Consider the following 22,622-nt stretch of genomic DNA (forward strand, 5'->3'; position numbering starts at 1 on the left):
GCAGATGTAGCAGCACTTTATGAAGAATTCAACACCCTGGTCCGTATGTGTGTATAATGAATCTAGGTGGAGAACGCTAAAGCCTTTGTCCTGTGGTTAGAACATTTCATAAACAATGTAACGCCAAGCAAGGAAAACCCAGTTCTGTTATTGATGGATAACCACACATCACATGTTACAATAAATGCTGCCAATTTATGTCGAAAAAATAACATTAGTTTACTGGGTTTTCCCCCCACATGCCAGCTATCGTATGCAACCATTGGATGCAGCTTTCTATGGCCCATTTAAAAATGCCTACAGCTGTGCTTGTGATGGTTAGCTAATGGGACATCCAACACACGTGATAACTATTAAGACGTTGCTGGGTTATTTAACGTAGCATACAACAAGGTTGCTACAATAAGTAACGCCGTAAATGGCTTTAAAGCAAGTGAATTATTTCCACTGAATTCCGAATTCTGACTCTGAACCATCGATGACAACAGGGAGACCACACAATGCCTCAGTGTATAGTCCGGATGAATAAGAAGTAGCTGGACCATTTGACGCCTCTGCAGGTAACGCAGACGGCGCCGCACTATGACTTGCTGGACCGCCATGTGCTCCCGAAGTTAACACTGATGAAACTGAAAAGCCTGGACCGTCTTGTGTAGAATCGTCCTACTTTGCCTTGCCTCCTTTACTTAATACTGCTCGAAAAGAAAGGAAACAGAGGAAAAAAATTGACCTCATTCCACATCACAAGCAAATCTGTTAACAGAGATTTACAAAATAAAGAAGCTGATAAGCCAAAGAAAAGAAGAAAGAAGGAAACTAAAAGCAAGGAGATGGAAAACAGAATGCCAAAAAGGTGGTTAAGAGGAAAAGAGAAAAATAAATTTCGCAAGGAACAATGTTTGGAAGATTCCTCGATATCAGTCAATTACAATGAAGATGACGAAGTTATTCATTTCGACGGAGGAGAACTTTGTACAATCTGCAATGACTGTGGAAATTTGGACACGCTGTATGCTTTGTTCTCGCTGTCACAAATTGGGACCATGCTGTTTGTACTGGGCTCACTGCTGCAGAAACAAATCGTAAAGTATATGTACGTGACTACTGTGCTTAAAATAAAATGATATTTTATGTTTATTCATTTGTGTTTTCCTTCGACATCTTACCTCCATAATTACGTCATATTACCCGCAAAATGAGTGGAAGATGACGAATTTGACATCATTTTTAAAAAAGTTGAAGAAATTGCCATAAACTGGAGATTTAGAAAAATTATAAAATCAACAGTCTAAAATAAAACTAAATGGTTGCTTTAAATTTTTAGTGTAGGCAGTCGGTTCAGAAACATGAGGGTAAAAACATACGATAACTTGCTGTCGTCATCTTACTCTCCATTCCTCTATTTTACACTGAAGAGCCAAAGAAATTGGCACAATTGCCTAATGTCATATAGGGCTCCCGCGAGCACGCAGAAGTGCTGCAGCACGACGTAGCATGGACTCGACTAATATCTGAAGTAGTGCTGGAAGGAACTGACACCATGAATCCTGCAGGGCTGTCCATAAATCGTTAAGAGTACGAGGGGGTGAAGATCTCTTCTGAATAGCACGTTGCAAGGCATCCCAGATATAGTCAATAATGTTCATGTCTGGGAAGTTTGGCGGCCAACGGAAATGTTTAAACTTAGAAGAGTGTTCCTGGAGCCACTCTGTAGCAGTTCTGGATGTTGATGGCAGCAATTTGCGAGAGGGTTGCACTTCTGTCACGTAGAACGATTCTCTTCAGCTGTCGTTGGTCCCGTTTTTGCAGGATCTTTTTCCACCTGCAGCGATGTCGGAGATTTGATGTTTTACCGAATTTCTTATATTCACGGTACATTCGTTAAACGACCGCGCTGGAAAATCCCCAATTCAGCGCTACCTCGGAGATGCGCCGATTATAACGTCACGTTCAGACTCTCTTAAATCTTGATAATCTGCCATTGTAGTACCAGTAACCTATCTAACATTTGCACCAGACACTTGTTGTCTTATATAGGCGTTGAATACGCAAGCCTGTACACTGGTTTCTTTGGCGCTTCAGTGTATAACGCAATGGTTATTAAGCAGATGTGGTGCAAAGCAAATCGTACCGATACGTCTTCCAATACATTTGCATCTGCTTTATTCTGAAACGTCGCTAAATCAGTAGCCCATACTGTGGGAGAAATAACAAAAGTAGCCCATACTGTGGGAGAAATAACAATAATACGCAAACTTTTCTTATCAAGACGTTCTTGGCAATGGAGAAAACGCACGAGGAAAATACCTCCACTTGATAAGTTACACAAGAAAATGATCTGGTTTCTAATTTTACAAATATGGAAATCAGTTCGCAAGCTACAGCTAACGGAATCGGTTTCAGAGAATGAAGTATAGATCTCTACCGAAATAGACGACCCTCTGTGCACGTTAGCCCTCATCAGCTATTGAGTGGAACATGTTTTATTTCAGTCTTCGACAGTAGAAGTGAGATTCTTGAACAAATTTTTATTTAGTGATCAAGCAAGAATGTCAGTTAACAGGCAAGTTAATTTACTAAGTAGGCCTACGTTTTAGATGTAAGAGGCAGCAGTGTTCAATGTGCAAATGTTCAAAAATGTTCAAATGTGTGTGAAATCGTATGGGACTTAACTACTAAGGTCATCAGTCCCTAAGCTTACACACTACTTAACCTAAATTACCCTAAGGACAATTACACACACCCATGCCCGAGGGAGGACTCGAACCTCCGCCGTGACCAGCCGCACAGCAGTAACTTTTGGGGCCAATCTATACACTGAAGTTACAAAAATCAGGGGACGGCGAATGCATGTATACAGGTGGCGGTAGTATCTCGTATACACGGTATATAAGGATAGTGCATTGGTAGAGCTGTCATTTGTTCTCACGCGATTCTTGTGAAAAGGTTTCCGACATGTTTATGGACATAGGACGGGAATTAACAGACTTTGAAAGCGGATTGGTAGTTGGAGCATGGGACATTCCATTTCGGAAAACGTTAGGGGATTCAGTACTCCGAAATCCACACTGTCAAGTGTGTGCCGAGGATACCAGATTTCAGGTATTACCTCTTACCACGGACAACGCAGTAGCCGACGGACTTTATTTAACGACCGAGAGCAATGGCGTTTTCTTATGGTTGTCAGTGCTAACAGACAAGCAACACTGCGTGAAACAACCGGAGAAATCAATGTGGAACATACTACGAACGCGTCCGTTAGGACAGTGTGGCGAAATCTGACGTTAATGAACTATAGCAGCAGACATAATCGAGAGATCAATTCGCGCGCATATTTCTGCATCGGCAACACTTTAGCAATTGTGGTCGGCTATAGAGACAGCATGGCTCAATATTTCTGCAGGGAAGTTCCAACGACTTGTTGAGTCCATATCATGTCGAGTTGCTGCACTGTGCAGGGAAAAAGGATGTCCGAAACGGTATTAGGAGGTATCTCATGACTTTTATCACCTTAGTGTATGTATTATCAGAACTTAATTTTCCTCGCAAGAATCGCTGATAGTTTTAAGCTAGTGGAAGTGAGAAAGAGTGGGTTTTTGACGTTGCGGGCATCGTTGAGATGATAGACGAACTGCAATACTTAGTTGTCGAGCTGTCTGATGTAGCTACACTGATCCTTATTTGTCAGTTCAAACCGAAAGACGAATTTACGTTAATTAAAACGTACTGTGGACAAAGCAGAGCTTCCTGTAGCTTGTACCACCCTGGGATGTATTTCTCCTAAATGTGATCCTAGTTTAACCCGAGTCTACGGGTCTTTGATATAAAAGAAGAAATATTAGACGTCAGAACAGATAATGTGTTTCTATAGCTCTCTCTCTCTCTTTCTCTTCAGTCACTGTAGTCGGAAAAAATTATAGATAGATGTGTAGCATGATCCCTCGACCACAACTATGGTTTACATGTCCGTGAAGTGCGAGTTCCTCCTGAATGTTCATTCGGAAATGAATCAGAACGAACCAGTGTTGACGTCATTACGATGTAACGATTTTGAGCCACCAAATGAGATACAGGCTGGCGGCTCGAGTCTGTCGCAATCGTATTTCGGTAGCAATTATGACGTGAATCAGTATAGCATGTTTGACACTTTTGATTAACTCGAAGTAGGCAATTCAGCAACATATTTGCGAACTGCGTCACTTTTTCCACATGATGATCTTTAGTACGCCAGAAGGAAATTATCCACTTCTGCCCCTTCATCATGTCAGCCTTTTGCAGCATGTTCCACTCGTCGAACGAGATAAGCCTTACGTTGCACCTTTTCCGAGAACATTCCCCAAGTGATTTTCACCTACTGCACCTCCACACTCACGCTATATGCTGACGCCTAATCTTGTAAGCCTACAGATGCGAGAACATTTTTTTTAAACTTTGTACACATTTAGTGGGCCATTAAAACAACATAATGCGCAAGCAGTAAAGTGCACTACTCTGGTAATTCCGAGAAAATCGCAAGAGAAGTTATAGCGTCTATTGCGTAATTACTGTACAAATGCGTTGTGGTCAAGAGGTTTGTGTCTTCGCATACTAGGCGGGTTCTGCTTCCACTCTTCCTTGTATCTGTATTTTTTACGTCACTGGTCACATTATTTAATTTATATGGCATTTGAGAGAAAACACAATAAAAAAAACCACGGGCATTTTCAAGAAGTTGTAGTGAATTTCATATAAGCCTATCAGCTTTTTTTCATTAGGTTTTGCACAGTGTTACTGAGTTCATGCTCTGTGGTTGGTAGAAACTTCATTGTATTTAGTGTATAATTTTTTATTGGTGCTGTACTAGTTTTAGGAAATTTTTGTCGTAATTTCTGAGCATGCTCATTAACATAGTTTGTTAGGTGGTGTGGATCACTTATTCCTTTGTCCTCCTCCATTATCAATTTGTCTCTTCCCACACAGCTTTGCTTTTATTCTTTACATTACACAGTGGTGGAGAAAAATTCGCAATACCAAGAAGGAGTTGTGCGACATCAAGGAAGTTCGTAGGCGTGTTTCTACATCTGAAAGATGATGTCTATCAAATTTCACGCCAGTCGCATACGAGTTACGCTAGTAGAACCACCATGAGGATGAAAATTAGTTTTGTTTGAAATATACGCTGTATAGGTCTGAAATCAGACGTGGTGGGTTTATGTTAGTCGAGAATGCCTTTAAGGTGATAAAAATCTCATTATTAACACCTCATTGAGTTTGAACGAAGTGGTCTAATAGGGATATAATGCAGAAAGACTTGACGGGAATATAGCCATTCTACATGATTGGGGGCAGTGCTGGTCACGAGAATGTACGCTCTGGACGGCCACGTGACACTACTGAGAGCGAAGACAATGGTGTTCGGCGTATGGCTCTGGACCTCTGGTGCATAAAACTACATTTGCAGCAGCAATTTGAGCAGCAGATGGCACCAAAGTGACACAATGAACTGTTAAAAATCGGTTACTTGAAGGACAGCTTCGTGCCAGACGCACTATAGCGTGCATTTTACTGACCCCAAATCCCTGTCATTTGCGACTGCAGCGGTGTTAAGCGAGAGCTCATTGGAGAGCATATTGTAGGTGTATTGTGTGGTCTGATGAAAGCTGGTTGTAGCTCAGTGCAGGAGGTGGCCGTGTGTTAGAAGTAGGTCAAGTGAGCGCCTGTAGCCAGCCTGTCAGCGACCTAAACATACTGGACTTAACACCTAGAGTTATGTTGTGGGAAGCGATCTTGTATGATAGCACGAGCACTCTCGTGGTTAACCCACGCAACTTGACTGTGAATTTGTACGTCAGTCTGGTGATTCGACCTGTTCTGCTGTCATTTGTGAACAGCATCCAGGGGGTGTTTTCCAAGAGGACAACGATCGTCCACTTACCGCTGTTCTAACCCAACATGTTCAACAGAGTGTCAACATGTTGTCTTGGCCTGCTGCATCACCAGATCTGCCTCCAATCGAGCACATATGGGACATAATCGGACAATAACGTCAGCGCCATCAACAACCAGCATTAATCGTCACTGTATTGATCGATCAAGCGCAACGGACATTGAACTCCGTCACGCAAACTGACATCTGCACAACACAATGCAAGCACTTTTCGGTTATTAATGTATCAGCATTTCACATTTACAATGGATTTTCTTGTGCTTACATTAACCTGTGACCTTGCACTGTTAATCACTTAAACATGTTACCTCGACAAGGGTATTTTCGAAATTTCGTTATTCTTCATATTTTTTTCTTTTTTTGGGTTATGCGACTTTTTCCGTCATTGTATATTATTTTCTCATTAAATCGTCTTTCGCGGCAATCAGCACCTTTCTATAAACCATTTTGTGCCTATTTACAGAAATTTAAGAACACTGGCTCACTGTGACTCTTTCTCTTGGAAATGAGGTACTTCAGGATTTGTGAGGATTTCTTAATACCTGATGTTACGCATTTTTTGTGTGGAATTGATACCGATGAAGTGGCTTTTGGAAATGTATTTTCGAGGTTCATAATTTAAAGAATTTCACATATACGTTAGTTACACTTCATACCAATTTTGTTTTGCTAGTTCTCTTGAAAAACGTTGTATTCTGATTTCGATAAATGTCTTTTATAGACTTGCTGTTTAGGAATTGTTTCCGTAGCCGATTTTAGTGTTATTATGTGGTATAAGATGACTGTTAAGGCCAAGATCTACAGCTGCATCGCACTTTTTCCTGTTCATATTTTTGGCCACACGATCGGTTGCTGATGCAGTCATTGTAGTAATCCTTGTCGCAATATTTACACTAGCGCAGTCTCAAAACTCTGGAAGTTATTTGTAAGGGTGTTACTAGTTTCATTCTACTTGAGAGTTTCACTTATGTTAATTTATTGAAAGAAATGTCCACATTACCACTGGGTAATCGATACACATACAAAATAATTAATTCCTTGGTGATGACAAAATCTGTTAATCCAACAGCTAATATTCCTAAGAGTTTATCTTCATTTAATGTATTAAAGTCATGTCTTGATTTAAACTGCGTTTCTTTTCCGATATAAATGCATGATATTCCATCCTTTGAAGTAGTCTTGCAGTAAGAGTTTGTCATTTCATATTACGATAATACTACATATTGCATTTCTGTCTCTCTACACCAGTGTTCAGTGAAACAAATTGCTGTGGAGGTTCAAGTTTGGATCTGAACTTCAAATTTCTGTATTTTGTTTTTTATTAATTGCAAGCTTTAATGAAGAACTGTTAACTCTGCGAAAAGTCCCATGTTACGTTTCCAATATTTTCTTTTTTTTAATTGCATGTAGTGCGTGTGTCATTTTGAGAGTCAGAATGTATCTTGTGAGTGACTATTTCAGAACCACAGATTGCAGATGCTGTGGAGTGTAAGGCTGTATGGGGGCAATGAGGGGTATCCAGACCAGAGGAAGGGAAGCCGTAGTACTGTTGGGAGTATGTGGTGAGTTGGGTCCGGAAGCAGAGGAGGGGGGGAGGGGCTATAGCGGGTTGAAAGTAAAAAAAAATGTGTTGGTGATGCCATTGCTGTGCCGAAATGATCAAACTACTTTGAAACTGCTGCCAACACGATCAAACTCGTGCAAATTGGTTTCAGCAAAAGTACTCAGATTACGTGGGGTTGGGGGTGGGGCAGGGGTAGGGGGTTTGGATGGGTGCACTTCTATTATGTTTTATAAAATTTAAAACCAAATCTTGATGTATTCCTCACATAACAAGCAACTAAGAAAGTTCTAAAAAATAACTGCTGGGATATATCTCACTCCAGATACTAGCATTGCTCTGCCTATACGTTCTCAATATTGTTGCTGACATAAAGAAAATTTCAGAGCCTAAAAACGACTTAGTACGTAGAAATCAAATAGACCACACGTATAACAGCAGGAAAAATTTGGACCTTCACAGTGAGTATTCAGACGCAATTCTGAGACAAAATGGGCCATTGCAAGGTGGGTAAAAAAACTATAATAAACTTCCCCATCACATCAAGACAATGAAAAAAATGCAAGAATTATAAGTGTCTCTAAAAACACACTTGCAAGATAGGTGAAACTACACTATAAGTGGATGTATGTTGACATAACTTTCTCTCTTTCAGAATGAAATTTTCACTCTGCAGCGGAGTTTATGCTGATATTTGTCGCTTTATTTGATGTATCTAAAATTGCTTTTGTTATATATTGTACTATATATTACATTGTACTATTATATTAATGTATTATATTGCAATGATTTTCTGTATTGTATTGCATTATTAAAATTATTCACGGTGTTGATACAATTTTACTGGAATATACAGTGTATTTAAAGCTGTGTATTAATGTACAAAATAAGCAATATCTTATATCAATGAATCAATAAAAGTAAAAATAAATAAACGGAAGACGGTGTTCTGTTAAATTTTGTTTTCTGTAAATTCTGTATTCTATAAACGCCACCAAGGAAGTGAAGTATTGCCAAACTGGCTAAGTGTAAATAGTGTAAATAAAAATCTGTGGATTTCAAAAAAAGATTTACAGTGTTTCCACTGAATCATTTAAAGCAAAAGCCTGGATGGTTTCTATTATAAAGCAATGGCCGACCATCCATCCCATCCTTGTCAGATTAGGACGATAATAGTGTAAATGTGTGTATATATGAATTATGTTATTTATTCTTGAATTATAATACCATGAAGTGTTCGATACGGGAATTAATAGACTTTGAATGAAAATGAGTTGGAGTTGGACACATGGGATTTTCCAATTCAGAAATCGTTAGGAAATTCTATATTCCGAGATCTACATTGTGAAGAGTTTTTTTTAAAAAAAATCTTTATTTCCAAAAGAATGTTAATTATACACCTAGCCCACTGCCTTATGTGATTAGTGGGCCAAAATAGTTATACAAGATAATTAGCAGCTAATTCTAAGTCCTATTTAGTAACTAGTTAGTACGTAAGCAATTAGGAGTGAGCAATGGGCAACGTTAATGTTAGTCTACTACAATCATGTAATCTTAAGACTAGTTACTAAATCCTACAGCGTTACAGTTGTGTCAGCTAATTTATATAAACCTACTATAGAGCCTTGCTCATTGAGCTAACCCCAATGAGCGTGCCCCTGACACTGGGCAGGCCAAGATGGTAATCGCTGCAGGTTTCTAATAATAATAATGTCTAAAAACTAAGTCCTACAACTAACTTATCCTAAGGTCAAGTCCGGTGCGTTGTCTGGTTCAGTAAGGCTGCACCCCACTCCCCCAAAATCCTGTGGCGCAGCGGATTCAGACTGAGGAAGTTGGCCTTTCCGCGCCCAGGCGGTTTGGGAGTAGGGTATCGAACTCTATCTGTGTCTAGGTTTGTCTTCTCATTGTGCTAGTATAGTTCCCTCAAGTAGTCCTTTAAGACTTTCTGAGATACTGCGTTAGCCAGTTTATTGATGGTATGGAAAGTGTCGCGATGTCTGATTAATCTATATGTGTCGTTGTGTGGTAGTTGGTCCCGCAGTACTGAGGCCACATCATTGAAAAGGGGGCACTCGTAGACTACATGGTCAGGAGTACCCTCCGGAACACCACAGTCACACGCAGGTGTCGCCTTTTTACCAAATCGACATAGGTATGTCGGGTACGGTCCATGTCCAGTGAGGAAGTGTATAAGTCCCCGGGATGGATCAAAATATGACATTCCCATCCTTTCCCTGACATCTGGTAGGAGCTCAAAGGTTCGACGCCCTGTTTCTTCGTTTTCCCACGATTGTTGCCATAGCAACTCCCCTTTCTGCCTAAACTCTACTTTATTTTCGGTCCTGCTGCCCAGAATTACCTCGGTGTTTTCCAAATTCCCCTTCTTAGCCCAATACCAAGCGGCCTGCTCCCGAATTTTGATATCCAAGGGGCAAAGCCCCATTATAACTAACAGGGCTCCTCCCGGTGTAGTCCTGTATGCCCCCACTGATCTCAAAATCATGTTTCTCTGCACTCTCCTCACTGTCATGGCGGGCACCATCCCCGTGAGCCTGTGTGCCCAGACTCCGGAGCCGTAACCCACTATAGATGTGAGTATACTGTTGTGATATAGTTTGATGAGATGTGATGGAAGATGAAACCGCTTGTGCCCAATGGAGATGAGGTTGTTGAATACTTGTAGGGCTCTTTGAGTTACGGTTTCGATGTGTCTACCGAAAGTCCACCTTTCATCAATGATGATACCAAGGTAGTGAGTCTCACGTCGCCGGAGAACTGGTGATCCATCTATCCTGACAGTTGGGTTGCGAGCTAATTGTCCCTTTAGAAGAAGGTATGTAGACTTAGCCGGTGAAATTTTCATTTTCGTCTTACAGCACCACAATTGTAGTGTATTTATTGTTCTTTCAATCTTGGGCTCTATGTCTTCTCGGCTACGGCCGCCGACCAGTAGGAGGAGGTCATCTGCGTAGGCTATCACCTCCAGCACTTCATCACTTTGCTGTAGTGTGTCTAGTAAGGGTTCCATGTGGATGTCCCAGAACAGCGGACCCAGTACGGAACCCTGGGGACATCCTTTAGTGATAGTTTTCCTTACACTTATGCTAGTAGATGATAGCCAGACCTCCCGATCTTCGCAATAGTTCCTCAAACACCCATATAGCGGCCCTGGACACTCCTTCTCCCGTAAGCAGGAGAAGAGCGAAGGCCACCACAGGTTGTCGAAGGCGCCACTTATGTCTACCATGATGCCAACAACGTACTTGTACGGGGTAGAGCCGCAGACCTCGGCCGCCAGGGCGATTGCAGCAGTTGCCGATCGTCCAGGCCTGAAGCCAAACTGCCTGCTGCTCATTCCGCACAGCACTCGGTGTGCAGCCAGTCTGTCAGCCAGAAGTCTCTCCAGAATCTTCCCAAGCAGATCAAGCAGGCAGATAGGTCTGTAAGATTTAGTTTCTGCTGGGTCTTTGTCGGCTCCTTTCTTTATAATTACAACATTTGCCCTCTTCCATATTCGAGGGAACTTTTTCTGCCTGAGGCATTCGTTATACAAATGAGTTAGAGGGGCGACTATCTGGGGTGCCAGGAATTGCACCACCTCCGCCACAATGCCGTCTGGCCCAGGAGCTTTTCCTCTCTTCAGGGAGTTTATATGGGCAGCTACCTCTTCTTCAGAGAATGGGTAGACTGCCGTATCATTTTCATATGCATTGTTGTTGTTCTGCCGCAGCTGCCGTTGTTCGTCTGTCTCATCCGCAGTATCATCAGGCAGCAGGGAGTGGAGAAGGACCTCAGCAGTTTCCTGCCAAGACCCCGTCATCCCGTCCCCATGCGTGACGGTTGAGAGCTCCATCGGAGAACGGATTTTTTCCCGGACAAGCCTGTAGGGAACTCCCCAAGGGTCTAGTGCTAATTGGTTCAGAACAAAGTGTTCCCAACTCTTAGTTCTAACTTCCCGTAGCTGTTTTTGGAAGTTATCTTTGGCTTCCCGGTAAAGCTGCAGCCATCTTTGTCTTTCTGGCCAGACGACACTGCGCTGGTAGTACCTCCTGAACCTTCTGACTGACCGGCGCATCTCCTCTAGTTCAGCAGACCATGGTGACGGAGAGGCCTCCATGGCCCTCCTCCTAGTAGGTACGGCGGCTTTGACCGCCCGAGTTATTACTGTCACCAGTTCCTCGGCTCTGTTGTCAACGTCAATGTCTCTGTGTTCGTCACCTTCTGATAACGGAGGAATGTCGCACTCCCTAGCAAGTCTTTCCCAGTCGGCTCTTTTGTAATTATATTGTACTTCCCACCCTATGGCCCAGCGGCTCTCGCCGTCTCCAATGCTGAAAGTAATGAGATTATGATCACTTGTAGTGGCATTCTCCACTACTTTCCATTGCTGGATTAGGTGTGCTGCATTTGGCGTAGCCAGGGTCACATCGATGTTTGTGCCTTGGCCACCTCCTGCAGCATAGGTCGGAGGGTTGCCTGGCTTGTTAGCCACCACAAGCTGCAAGGCCATGATGGCCTCTTCTGCCTTCTCTCCATTAAGGTCCCTGGTGCCGCTGTACCATAGGGGGGATTTGGCATTTATATCGGCAGTTACAAATGCTTTCCGCCCCCGCAACGTCGTGATAGCTGTGGTGAGGTGTGCCAGGTGTCTTTCGATGTCGTCACCATATTGGAAGTACATGTTGATCACAATAATAGCTCCTGATGGAGACTGCAGCTCCACAACGTTGCAGTGGCTGGTTGTAAACTGCGTTAGGACTGTAGCCCTTATAAGTTTGTTTGTAATAATTATTGCCGCTCTTGGGTCTTGTCCTCTGCAGACTACTTGCCAGGTCGCAGCTGTGAAAGCTATCTTCCCGTTTAGGGAGTACGGCTCTTGCAGACAGACCACATCCAGTCTCCTCTCCTCCACTTCCTTACGTAACTCCTGCATCACAAGTCTGCTGTTATGAGTGTTAAGTTGGCCAATAGTGATTTCCGTCATGTAGTTGTCTATGGAGAGTATGTATGAATTCTGTCATTAGGCCATGTTTTGTTCCAGTCAAATGTGATGCGTCCATTTGCCAGAACTGCTTGTCGATAAATTTCGTCCAGGTCGAATTTTTCACCACGTCTGTCAAAGACTTTCTTTAGTAGGTCTCGCAGGGCTCCGAAGTCAGTGGGGAGATTCACTGACTTGAGTTGAATTCTGTCCACAGCCTCCATTACCGAGAAGGTGACTCTCTGACCATATTCATGTCCCACCCGAACCACGTGTCTCAAGGCAGTGGTCAGGGTAGTCGGCTGCTCCAGCCTCGCCAGTTGCATGGTGAGTTCGAGGTTTGGATAGACTCTAACTGGATCGACAGGTGGCAGTCTCACGACAGGATCTTTTGTTGCAGCTGGTTCACTTGAACTAGTTATTTTATTTTCTTGAACTGGTTGTTTTGTTGTTCTATTTACTTCTGCTGAGACTCCCACAGTCTCTGGTACAGGATGCCGTTGCCGTAGGTCTTTAGTCGGCCTTGTTTCCCTGCTTGGGGAGGAGGGGAGCATGACTGCCAGAGGCCTAGTTTGTGTACCTCTATCCGTAGTGGTAGAGTCGGTTTGAGTGCCTTTGTCTACGGTTCTGGTTGTGGTGCACGTGAGCGACCTCAAGAATAACTTGAAGACACTCGCCCTCATGGCATCCCTCCTCCTTTTTCTTGGGGGTTTTCTTTTGGGCATCCTGTTGGCTTTGGCTTGATCAGCCATAGTCTATTCTTGAAATAAGCCTTTGTTCCAGAAGTCTGTAGGTGGGGCAGTTACGTCCTGTGGTACCACAGGGTTTTTTACCCCGTCTCTTGCAGGGGATGCAAACTGCTGCAGCCCTACAGTCCTTCCTGACATGGCCATCCTCGCCACATTTCGAGCAGGCCGACCCCCTGATACAGTGCCTCAGAACGTGGTCGAGATCTTCACAATTGTGGCAACGCGGTACGACCAGAAAGTCGCGTGTATTTATGGCATGAAAGCCGACGTATAGTTTGCCCATTGCTGTAATTTTTTCCACATTTGAGCGGAGACCTCGGCAACGTGATGCACCACATCACGGTCCCGAGGCCCAGTTTTGAATCTCAGATTGAAATTTCTTTTAAATTCTTCTTCTGACATGTCTTCAAAATTCTGAGCCTTTATAGATTTTTGCAGTTCTTCGTTTGTCATAATTGTTGGTACATCATATAAGATGACCAACGGGTTCCTTTTCCTTGGTGGCTCGCATTTGACCACCGAGTTTAGTTTTGCGTTGTTTAATAATTTTTCTTTGTCCTCTTCTGATGCCACTTCGACAATAACAGAGTTTCTGCTGGGTTTGACCTTATTGATTTTAATTTTATCTTTCACTGGATTTATAGTGGGCGTAAGCAATTCCTGAATTCTTTTTACGCTAGTGTCTTGACCAGGCAGGGTCCTTAGAAAAACCGTTGTGTCTGTTCTTTTAGTGACTTTGGCAATGGCATCCTTTGTTGTCTGCGGTTTAGGTGGCGCTTGTGCGACCACCGCCGCCCAGGTCTTTCCAGGTTGCTTTCTTAGTCTTTCATTTTCTTTGGTAAGTTCTTCGACACGGCCCTCAAGCTTGGCGTTAGCGATAGCCCACGCCGCCAGTTCATTCTTGATTATAGTTAATGCCGCTTGGCTGATTTTTCCATTTTTGATGTGTTGCTCGAGGAGCAATATGATTCTTGTATGTCTTTGCAAGACATTTTCCTCGATTGCCTGTCCCGACTCGTCCTGAGGAGCGGGTTCAGACATCACAGAAGCTCGCGATAGCGCACTCGAATCACTCGTTTCTGGTGTAGCCATGTTGAACGAGTGATAAAAAAGGGGGGTGGGAGCCCGTCTCTTGCCCCGGACCGGCTCCTCTGGCATGGGGGGGGGGGGGGGGGGGGACTTTTGCAGCTCGCCCACCGACCTCGCCCCTAGGTCAAGAGCACTCCAGAGCTGCTGGGTTCAGCGCACCGTTTCCAGCGCACTGGTCCCCCTCGGTGACTCCGTCATCGGCGATTTCACGCGACGCACCCCGGCAATTGCACCCCGCACTCCGGAGAGGCGGATGCACCTCTCGCCCTTCGCCGCCTACTTGCCCGAGTTTCCACCTCTCGGCCAGGGACCCACTCCTACTCAGGTGGCGGGCCGGTCCCCCAGACGTTCGGCGGTCTGGACCCAGTTAAACTGGCCCAGGCGATGTCACCACCTCCTGGGTTTTGCAGAACACGCCCCGGTTACCCAGGGGCGTGGCGAAGCACCCTTGCCGACTCGCGCCGCGATCCCACGCCGACAAACGAAGTCGCCGGCATGCAGAGCTCCTGCTGGTCTGGGCCCTGCGAACAGAAAGGGACAGATGTTCGTCCCTCGACACAGCTCCCCCTGTGCCACGCACCCTTCGCTTTCGCATCGGGTTGGGTCGCAGCTCTCCCTTTTGTCGCAAGGCAGAATGCCAAACTTAACGCCTGGCACCACGGGAAGGCGTAAAGAGCCACTTGGGAAGGAGAGGCTGTAAGAGACGCATCACTTCCCCTGTGAGGACTGCCGCGGCACGCCCGTCTGGAAGCGATACGCCCCAGTGTGAGCCTCCGTGCCTTACGGCGCGCCGGCCATGGGCGGGCCCGCGCCGAACGCGCCGTCGAGCGACCGACCTCACGCCAGACATTGTGAAGAGTTTGCTGAAAATACCAAATTTCAGGCATTACCTCTCACCACAGACAATGTAGTGCTCGACGGCTCTCGGTTAACAATCGAGAACAGCGGCGTTCGCGTAAAGTTGTCAGTGCTAACAGACAAGCAACACTGCGTGAAATAACCTCTAAACCAATGTGTAAATTACCACGAACGTGTCCGTTAGGAGAATGTGGCGAAATTTAGAGTTAATGGGTTATGACAGCAGACGACAGAAGCCAGTGCCTTTGTTAACAGTGCTACATCGCCTCCAGCTCCTCTTCTAGGAGCGTGATCAAGTCGGTTGGACCATAGACTACTGGAAGACCGTGGACCAGGTCAAGTGAGACCCGCCTTCAGTTGGTAAGAGCTGATGGTGGGGTTCTAGTGTGGCACAGACCCCACGAATGCATGGACCCAAGTCGTCAACAAGGGACTGTACAAGCTGGTGGTATCTCCATAATGGTGTGGGCTGTCTCTAGATGGAATGGACTGGGTCCTCTGGACGTTCGGCTGCTTGGAGACCATTTGCAGCCATTCACAGACTTCATGTTTCCAAACAAGGATGGAATTTTTTATGGATGACAATGCGCCATGTCACCGGGCAAGAACTGTTCGCAGTCGAAAGGACGTTAAAAAAAATCGGAAGTGTGATACTACCGAGCGCTGTGCCCACAAAGCTTCATAGTGCTGGTATACCTATATCCGATTTGATCACTCAACTGAGTAACTGCTCACCGTTCGTCACAAGAGAGAGCATTTGCAGCAGGCAGGTCAGCAGGCGCGCTGGTATAAGGACGAGTTCTCATTTGGCTGTCAGAGTACCAGCATACGTGTATAAAATGCCAAATGCCGAATGCCAATACCTGTTATCATTTATCATACTTCCGTCAAAAGGTCATTTTCAAACGAGCTAATGAGGTGAATGTTACATCTTTAGATGAGTAGACTTACATTTATAACTTTTTCAGCCGGCCAGAGTGGCCGAGCGGTTCTAGGCGCTACAGTCTGGAACCACGCGACCGCTACGGCCGCAGGTTCGAATCCTGCCTCGGGCATGGATGTGTGTGGTGTCCTTAGGTTAGCTAGGTTTAAGTAGTTCTAAGTCTTGGGGACTGATGACCTCAGAAGTTAAGTCCCATAGTGCTCAGAGTCATTTGAACCATACCTTTTCATGTGGAACTATGACTAATGGTTATGTGCGTCCTAATAACCGTTAGTAAGTGTTACTTACATAGCGCAAGACGAGAACGCGCGGCATAGATCACACTGCTGATGAATACAATAAAAGAAAAAGCATACGACATGTGCGGTGTCTGTTCTTTCGGACTTGTTCGATAGAACAGACAACACACATATAAATATGTAGCTATACGCGCCTTGACAGCGAAATGATAGCTTCTCTGCGGATGCAGTTACTCGTCGGAACCCTTGCGATACTCAGCTGAACAGATGCGAACAAATTGTGGGTAATGGAAGGAGAACACTACACCTGTGTTGATTGTGTAGCGTGTGGGCGTTTGGGCTGGCCGGGAGGCATGCTTGGCTGGTCGAGGTGGTTGAGGCAGCTGTTCTAGAGTGTGACAAAAATTTTCACATCTCCCCGTTGCATTTAATGTAATGGCCGTATGTAGCTGAGATATGTAAAAAGTTCTATTTCAACAGCAAACAACTCAGATCGTGCAATGGTCTGCTCTATCGTCCGTCATGAATACACACCGAATGCTTGGTATGTTCTTGTGAGTCTGTTGCTGTTCATATTCCTTCTCGTCTGGTGGGTGCAGTGTTTGTATACCGTCGTTCTGATGAAGATTGGTCCTGTTCCCTGGACCGAATAACAGCAAATTTTGGTTACTACATGCGTCTTGATCTTTGGCTGCGCTTAGTCGGCTATGGCCGCACATTCTGTACGCCAAAGCTGTGACCAGAAACAGTTGACAGAGTTCATATACAACAAAAAGGCGAAAATTTAACAATATAGGTTTGTTTGACCGGCTCCCAAGCTATCAACAACGTTCCGTATCAGTTTGCCTTATTAACGAAGCCTCATTGAGTTCAGTCAGTTGGACAATCTCAGCTTTAATCCGACATTTGCATTAGTCCAGCTGCCTCCCTACTGGCAATGAAACATGAAATGTCAGGTATGTTCAGATCCTCGAAAGCGAACTGCCGATACGAAGGCTTGAAGAAGGAAGTTTAACGTTATGTCGAGGCCGTAGACGTTAGCAACAGAAGACTCTTAGGCCGGACAAGAATGAGGAAAGAAACGGTCCGTGGCCTACTCAACCAAATCAATTCAGTATCTGTATGAAGTTATTTAAAGTAAACGCAGAAAATGTAAATTTGAATGGCCATACGGGGATAAGAATCCTGCATCTCCAGAAAATCTTACACTGTAGTACAAATACACTAAACTTACTTGCCAGTTGTTTAATTTTTTGTACTTATTACTGTTTTTGAAATTTTCGCCTACTTCTTATAGGTTTTTATGTTCATGGTAGAGATAGATAGTTAACGTGGAGGCACTCGATTCAGATACATCTGGTTTGTATCCTGGTACAGAAAATAATTTCATCTTCAGGCATTGTCCTGCGCTGTAAACATGTGCATTTTCTTATCCTGAGACGGTCGTTCATTATTCTTGGTTACATTAAGAATCTCTTTGCGTTGCTTAATGGCGTCATAACACAAGCCATCCTTGGTGATCATCATCCCTTCGGGTGGTTATTATGAGTTAGGGGGCTCCTGGGTGCTAACCAAAATGAGTAGACTTCTCGAAGACTCGGGGTTTCTCCCTCTCGCTTCCATTCACTTAAGGAATCACCAACGACAACACACCTATAGAGCTACACAGCACAAAAATTCATCATAACCATCAACGCAATTGATGGAAACATCTTCCCGGCCCCGGTATCTGAGTGGAAGCCGGCACGGTAGCTCAGCGTGTTCGTAACAAAAAAAACTGAGTGAACGAATCAACGATCAACCTGAACAGGCGTCATCGGACGTCCGCCACGAACAAATTCAACGAACAATCTAGAACAAAATGAGATTTTAAAAAAAGTGGTCAGCGCCACAGACTGTCAATCCAAAGGGCCCGTGTTCGATTCCCGGCTGGGTTGGAGATTTTTCTCCGCTCAGGGACTGGGAGTTGTGTTGTCCTAATCATCATCATTTCATTCCCATCGACGCGCAAGTCGCCAAAGTGGCGTCAAATCGAAAGACTTGCACCCGGCGAATGGTCTACCCGACGGGAGGCCCTAGTCACACGACATTTTTTTATTTATTTATTGAAAGAGCTGACAACTTTCGGAGGTCAGAGAAAGGCAGTGGGAAACGATGTCTTCTACATGTAAGTTATACCAAACTAATTATAGTAGCCAGAATAGATGTTAGATAAGTACTTTCCTCTTTGGAGTGCTATAAAAGAGTTCTGCTACGCTAAAATAATATTTTTTCAATAAGTCACTTTTTTACTCTAGCACTGATATTTTTACGAATAACAGTGTTTACGAAAAGGAAAAATAATAAAATACGCGATTATTCAAAAGCAGCAGATAAAATGTTCTTTTTTGTATTTTTTGTCTAAAATACCTGTTGAAGATATCGACGGCTGAACAGTTGCACTTCATGTAGTGCCTGAAAAGGTTTATCGTACAATGCTATGATTCTGACAACTAAGATCACAGTAGCATCGACTCAGTTTTCTCGTACTGTGATGTCCGCATGAATTGATCAACCGGCATCATATCTGGAGTGCAATGAAGACCCCACTGATCCATCCATCACTGTATATTAATGGATTGTTGACGACGTCCGAAGTTACTGGCGCCACATTATGGTTATCACACAAAGACACTTTAGTTAGAAAAAATTAATTTCGTGTACACGTGCACTCAGGAAGCTCAGTGTTAAAAACAAGAGAAATGCATATTGTTGTATGAGCCTCTAGGATTCCATAGTGTACACTGGTCAGCCAGAACATTATGACCACCGACCTACTATCGATATAAACCCGTCCAGCCGATAGCAGCGTCACGTGGCGAGGAATGACTGCTAGCTAAACACACAGAACACGGTGCACATAGTATATGTGAGTGTGCTGCTCGTGTATAGAATGGGAAGGTGCGTGACATATCTGGGTTTGACTGAGGGCAGATTGTGATGGCCTGGAGACTCGGCTTGAGCATTTTGGAGAGTGCATAACTTGTCATGTATTCAAGGAGTGCTGTGGTGAGTGTCTTCAGCATGTGGCGAAACCAAGGTGAAACCAGGACCAGCCGTCGTGGCGTTGGGTGCCACCTCTTAAAACAGATGTCGGACGTCATAGGCTGGGCAGACTGATGAAATAGGACAGGTGTCGAGCCTTCGCGGAACTAACATCAGACTTTAATGCCGGCCAGAGTACAAATGTGTGTGAACGCACAGTGCACAGAACACCCCAAAAGATGGGCCTCCGCAACTGCCGACCCATGCACGTGCCAATGATAAAACCACGACATCGGCAACTATGACTGAAACGGGCACGTGACCATCGGCACTGGACGTTGGCGCAGTGGCAGAGCGTTGCATGATCTGATGAATCCCGATACCTTATTCACTATGGCAATGGGAAGGCGCAAATCAGTCGTCTTCCAGAGGAACAGCTCCTGGACACCTCTACTGTGGGACAGAGACCAAGCTGGCGGCGGCTCCATTATGCTCTGGTGAACATTCACTTGGGAATCCATGGGTCCAGTGGATCTCGTGCAAGGCATCATGACAGCCAGGGTAGTATCGTACACTGGTTGCAGACCACATACACCCCTTCATGGTGATCATGTTTCCCGACGGCAGTGGCGTTTCTCAACAAAATAATGAGCCATGTCACAAGGAGGGTGATGGAGTGGTTCGAGGAACACGGTGGTGAGTTCCAGTTGATAAGATGTCCTTCGAAATCGTTATGCCTGATCCCGAACGAACACATTTGGGATGTGATTGAATGTCGCGCCAAAGCTCAGCGCTCATCACCCTCCTCCATGTAATTTACTGGAATTAGGTGACTTGTGTGTACAGATGTGGTGCCAGCTCCCTCAGCGATCTACCAAGCCCTGATTGCTTCCATGCCACGACGCGTCACGGCTGTTATCCATGCTATTAGGTAGGTGGTTATAATGTTCTAGCTGATCAGTGTATATTAAAACGTTTCCGTGGTCAGATTTTCTGCTAAACATCCAGAATGAGAGCGAGAAAATTTGAAGATTAGAACATATGTATTCCACTTTGAGGATATAGCAAAGGAGCTCAATGTTTACGATCAGGCGCTCGCATTTTGGAAGAGTGGGGCTCAAACATAGTTCCACCTATACAGATTTAAGTGTCATTAAATCACTTCGGGAGAATAAGGGAACAGATCCTCTGACTGTATTACGGCCATTTTCTTTCTCTGTTCTTAATGAATACGAGCTTGTGTTCCGTCTGTACTCACTAACCCTTATGTCTGTTGTAACGTAAATTGATCGCCATGACAGCTGAGAGATTTGGCAGCTGTACATTTGTTGCCGTTCTGTCTACAGATTTTTAAAATATGGAGACTGTTTTAAGATACTAATAAGATGAAACAGTTACTGCTTATCTAATTTGGGACTTCCTGGCAGATTAAGATTGTGTGCCAGACTGGGACTCGACCCTGGGACCGTTGTCTTTTGCGCACTAGTGATTTGCCCACACTGTGGACAAGCCATGTCTCCGCAATACTTTTTCTTCCGGGAGAGCTAGTTGCACAAGGTATGTGGCGGAGTTCTGAGAAGTTTAGAAGTTAGGAGATGAGGTAGTGGTGGAAGTAAACCTGTGATGGCGGATCGTGATACGTGTTTGAACAGCTCATTCAGTAAAGTGACTTACCTGTGAAAGGCATTGTGCCCAGTTTCGAGTCACGGTGTGACACAAAGTTTTGGTCAAGCAGGAATTTTGATAACAGTGCACACACTGCTGCAGAGTGAAAAAACGTTTTGGAAATTTTATCTAATTTCTTGAAAAATACTCCAATACTCACATAAATTTTTTTTTCCCTATACAAAATGCTTAAGGCAGTGTTGATGATGAAAATGAAGCAGTTGGTTTGGAGGAACCCTAATGTGGGGAGGGGTTTTGAGGAGTTGGTCAGATATTATAGAATTGATACATGTCATGGAGGATGTCGAGATCTGGCAGGGGGCGATACGGAGCCTGTATCAGCCTTAGTACACTCTGCATTACTGACAGATTTCCCCCCCTCCCCCCCACCTCCCACTCCCCGTCTTTCCCACCCTCTCCTCTCTAGGCCAATTGCTTCATGTGTGAAATGGTGGGGTTTTCTCCTATTGGAGAGGGATACAAGCCCAGCTTGCGTGGTTGCCAAATTGGCAGTGACAGCGGATAATTTATTACCTAGGGATCTTTATCGCTATAAGTTATAGCCCAATTTATTATTGTGATTACGATAATTTATGATCAAATTTGGGCAAACTGTTTTCCTATTCACTGAGAAGGCTGTTTATTAAGGATCCGACTGTTACCCAATTCGAGCGGTTCTAGGCGTTTTAGTCTGGAACCGCGCGACCGCTACGGTCGCAGGTTCCAATCCTGCCACTGGCATGGATGTGTGTGATACCTTTAGGTTAGTTAGGTTTAAGTAGTTCTAAGTTATAGGGGACTGATGACCTCAGAAGTTAAGTCCCATAGTGCTCAGAGCCATTTTTGTTACCCAATTTATTTTTCTTTTTGCTTTAATTTATTACCCAATTAGGGCAGGCTGTGGTTATGCATTTAAGATAGAATTTGTCACTCAATCAGAATTATTTATGACCCAATATGGCGTATCTAATATGACCAGTACTATGGAGTCACAGAGGACATACCCCAGTGGAAAATAGCGGGAAATTTAAAAAATCCACATGAAATATCTTGTTTGACAGTTGCATTTTGCTTGATATGTGTAGGATTGTTTTGAGTTCTCTCACAGACAAGTGTATAGCCGTATTACATTACAAAATACCCCTCAGATTACACAAGAAATCGCTGGCAAAGTGCTAAGTAGAGAATGGCTTGAAATTAAAAAAAAAAAACAAAAAAACAAAAAAACAAAAAAATACAATATGGTTTGCTTGTTAAAAGATCACTCACCTGTACTGTTACATTATTTAGACTTTACAACTTTGAGCATTTTTAAACGTGAATCAGGAACTTTTTATTTACATAAAAACATAGCTGCTGAAAGGAGCTCAACAACTGCTTGCGCTTGAGCAGACTACGCTATCAGGACTAGAATACGTTTAAGGCTGCTTTACTTCACATTAAAATGTTTAAGCAAATGTTTGTCCACTTTAAAACACATCGTGCCATTTCTTACTAAAAGACGGCTAGCAGTCAGACGCAGTCCACGATGTCCTCTGCTGTGCTCGTGGTGTGAGGGAGGGAATCCAGAAGCGTCAGTACCAG

The sequence above is a fragment of the Schistocerca gregaria genome, chromosome X, assembly GCF_023897955.1.
Source record: "Schistocerca gregaria isolate iqSchGreg1 chromosome X, iqSchGreg1.2, whole genome shotgun sequence".
NCBI lineage: Eukaryota > Metazoa > Arthropoda > Insecta > Orthoptera > Acrididae > Schistocerca > Schistocerca gregaria.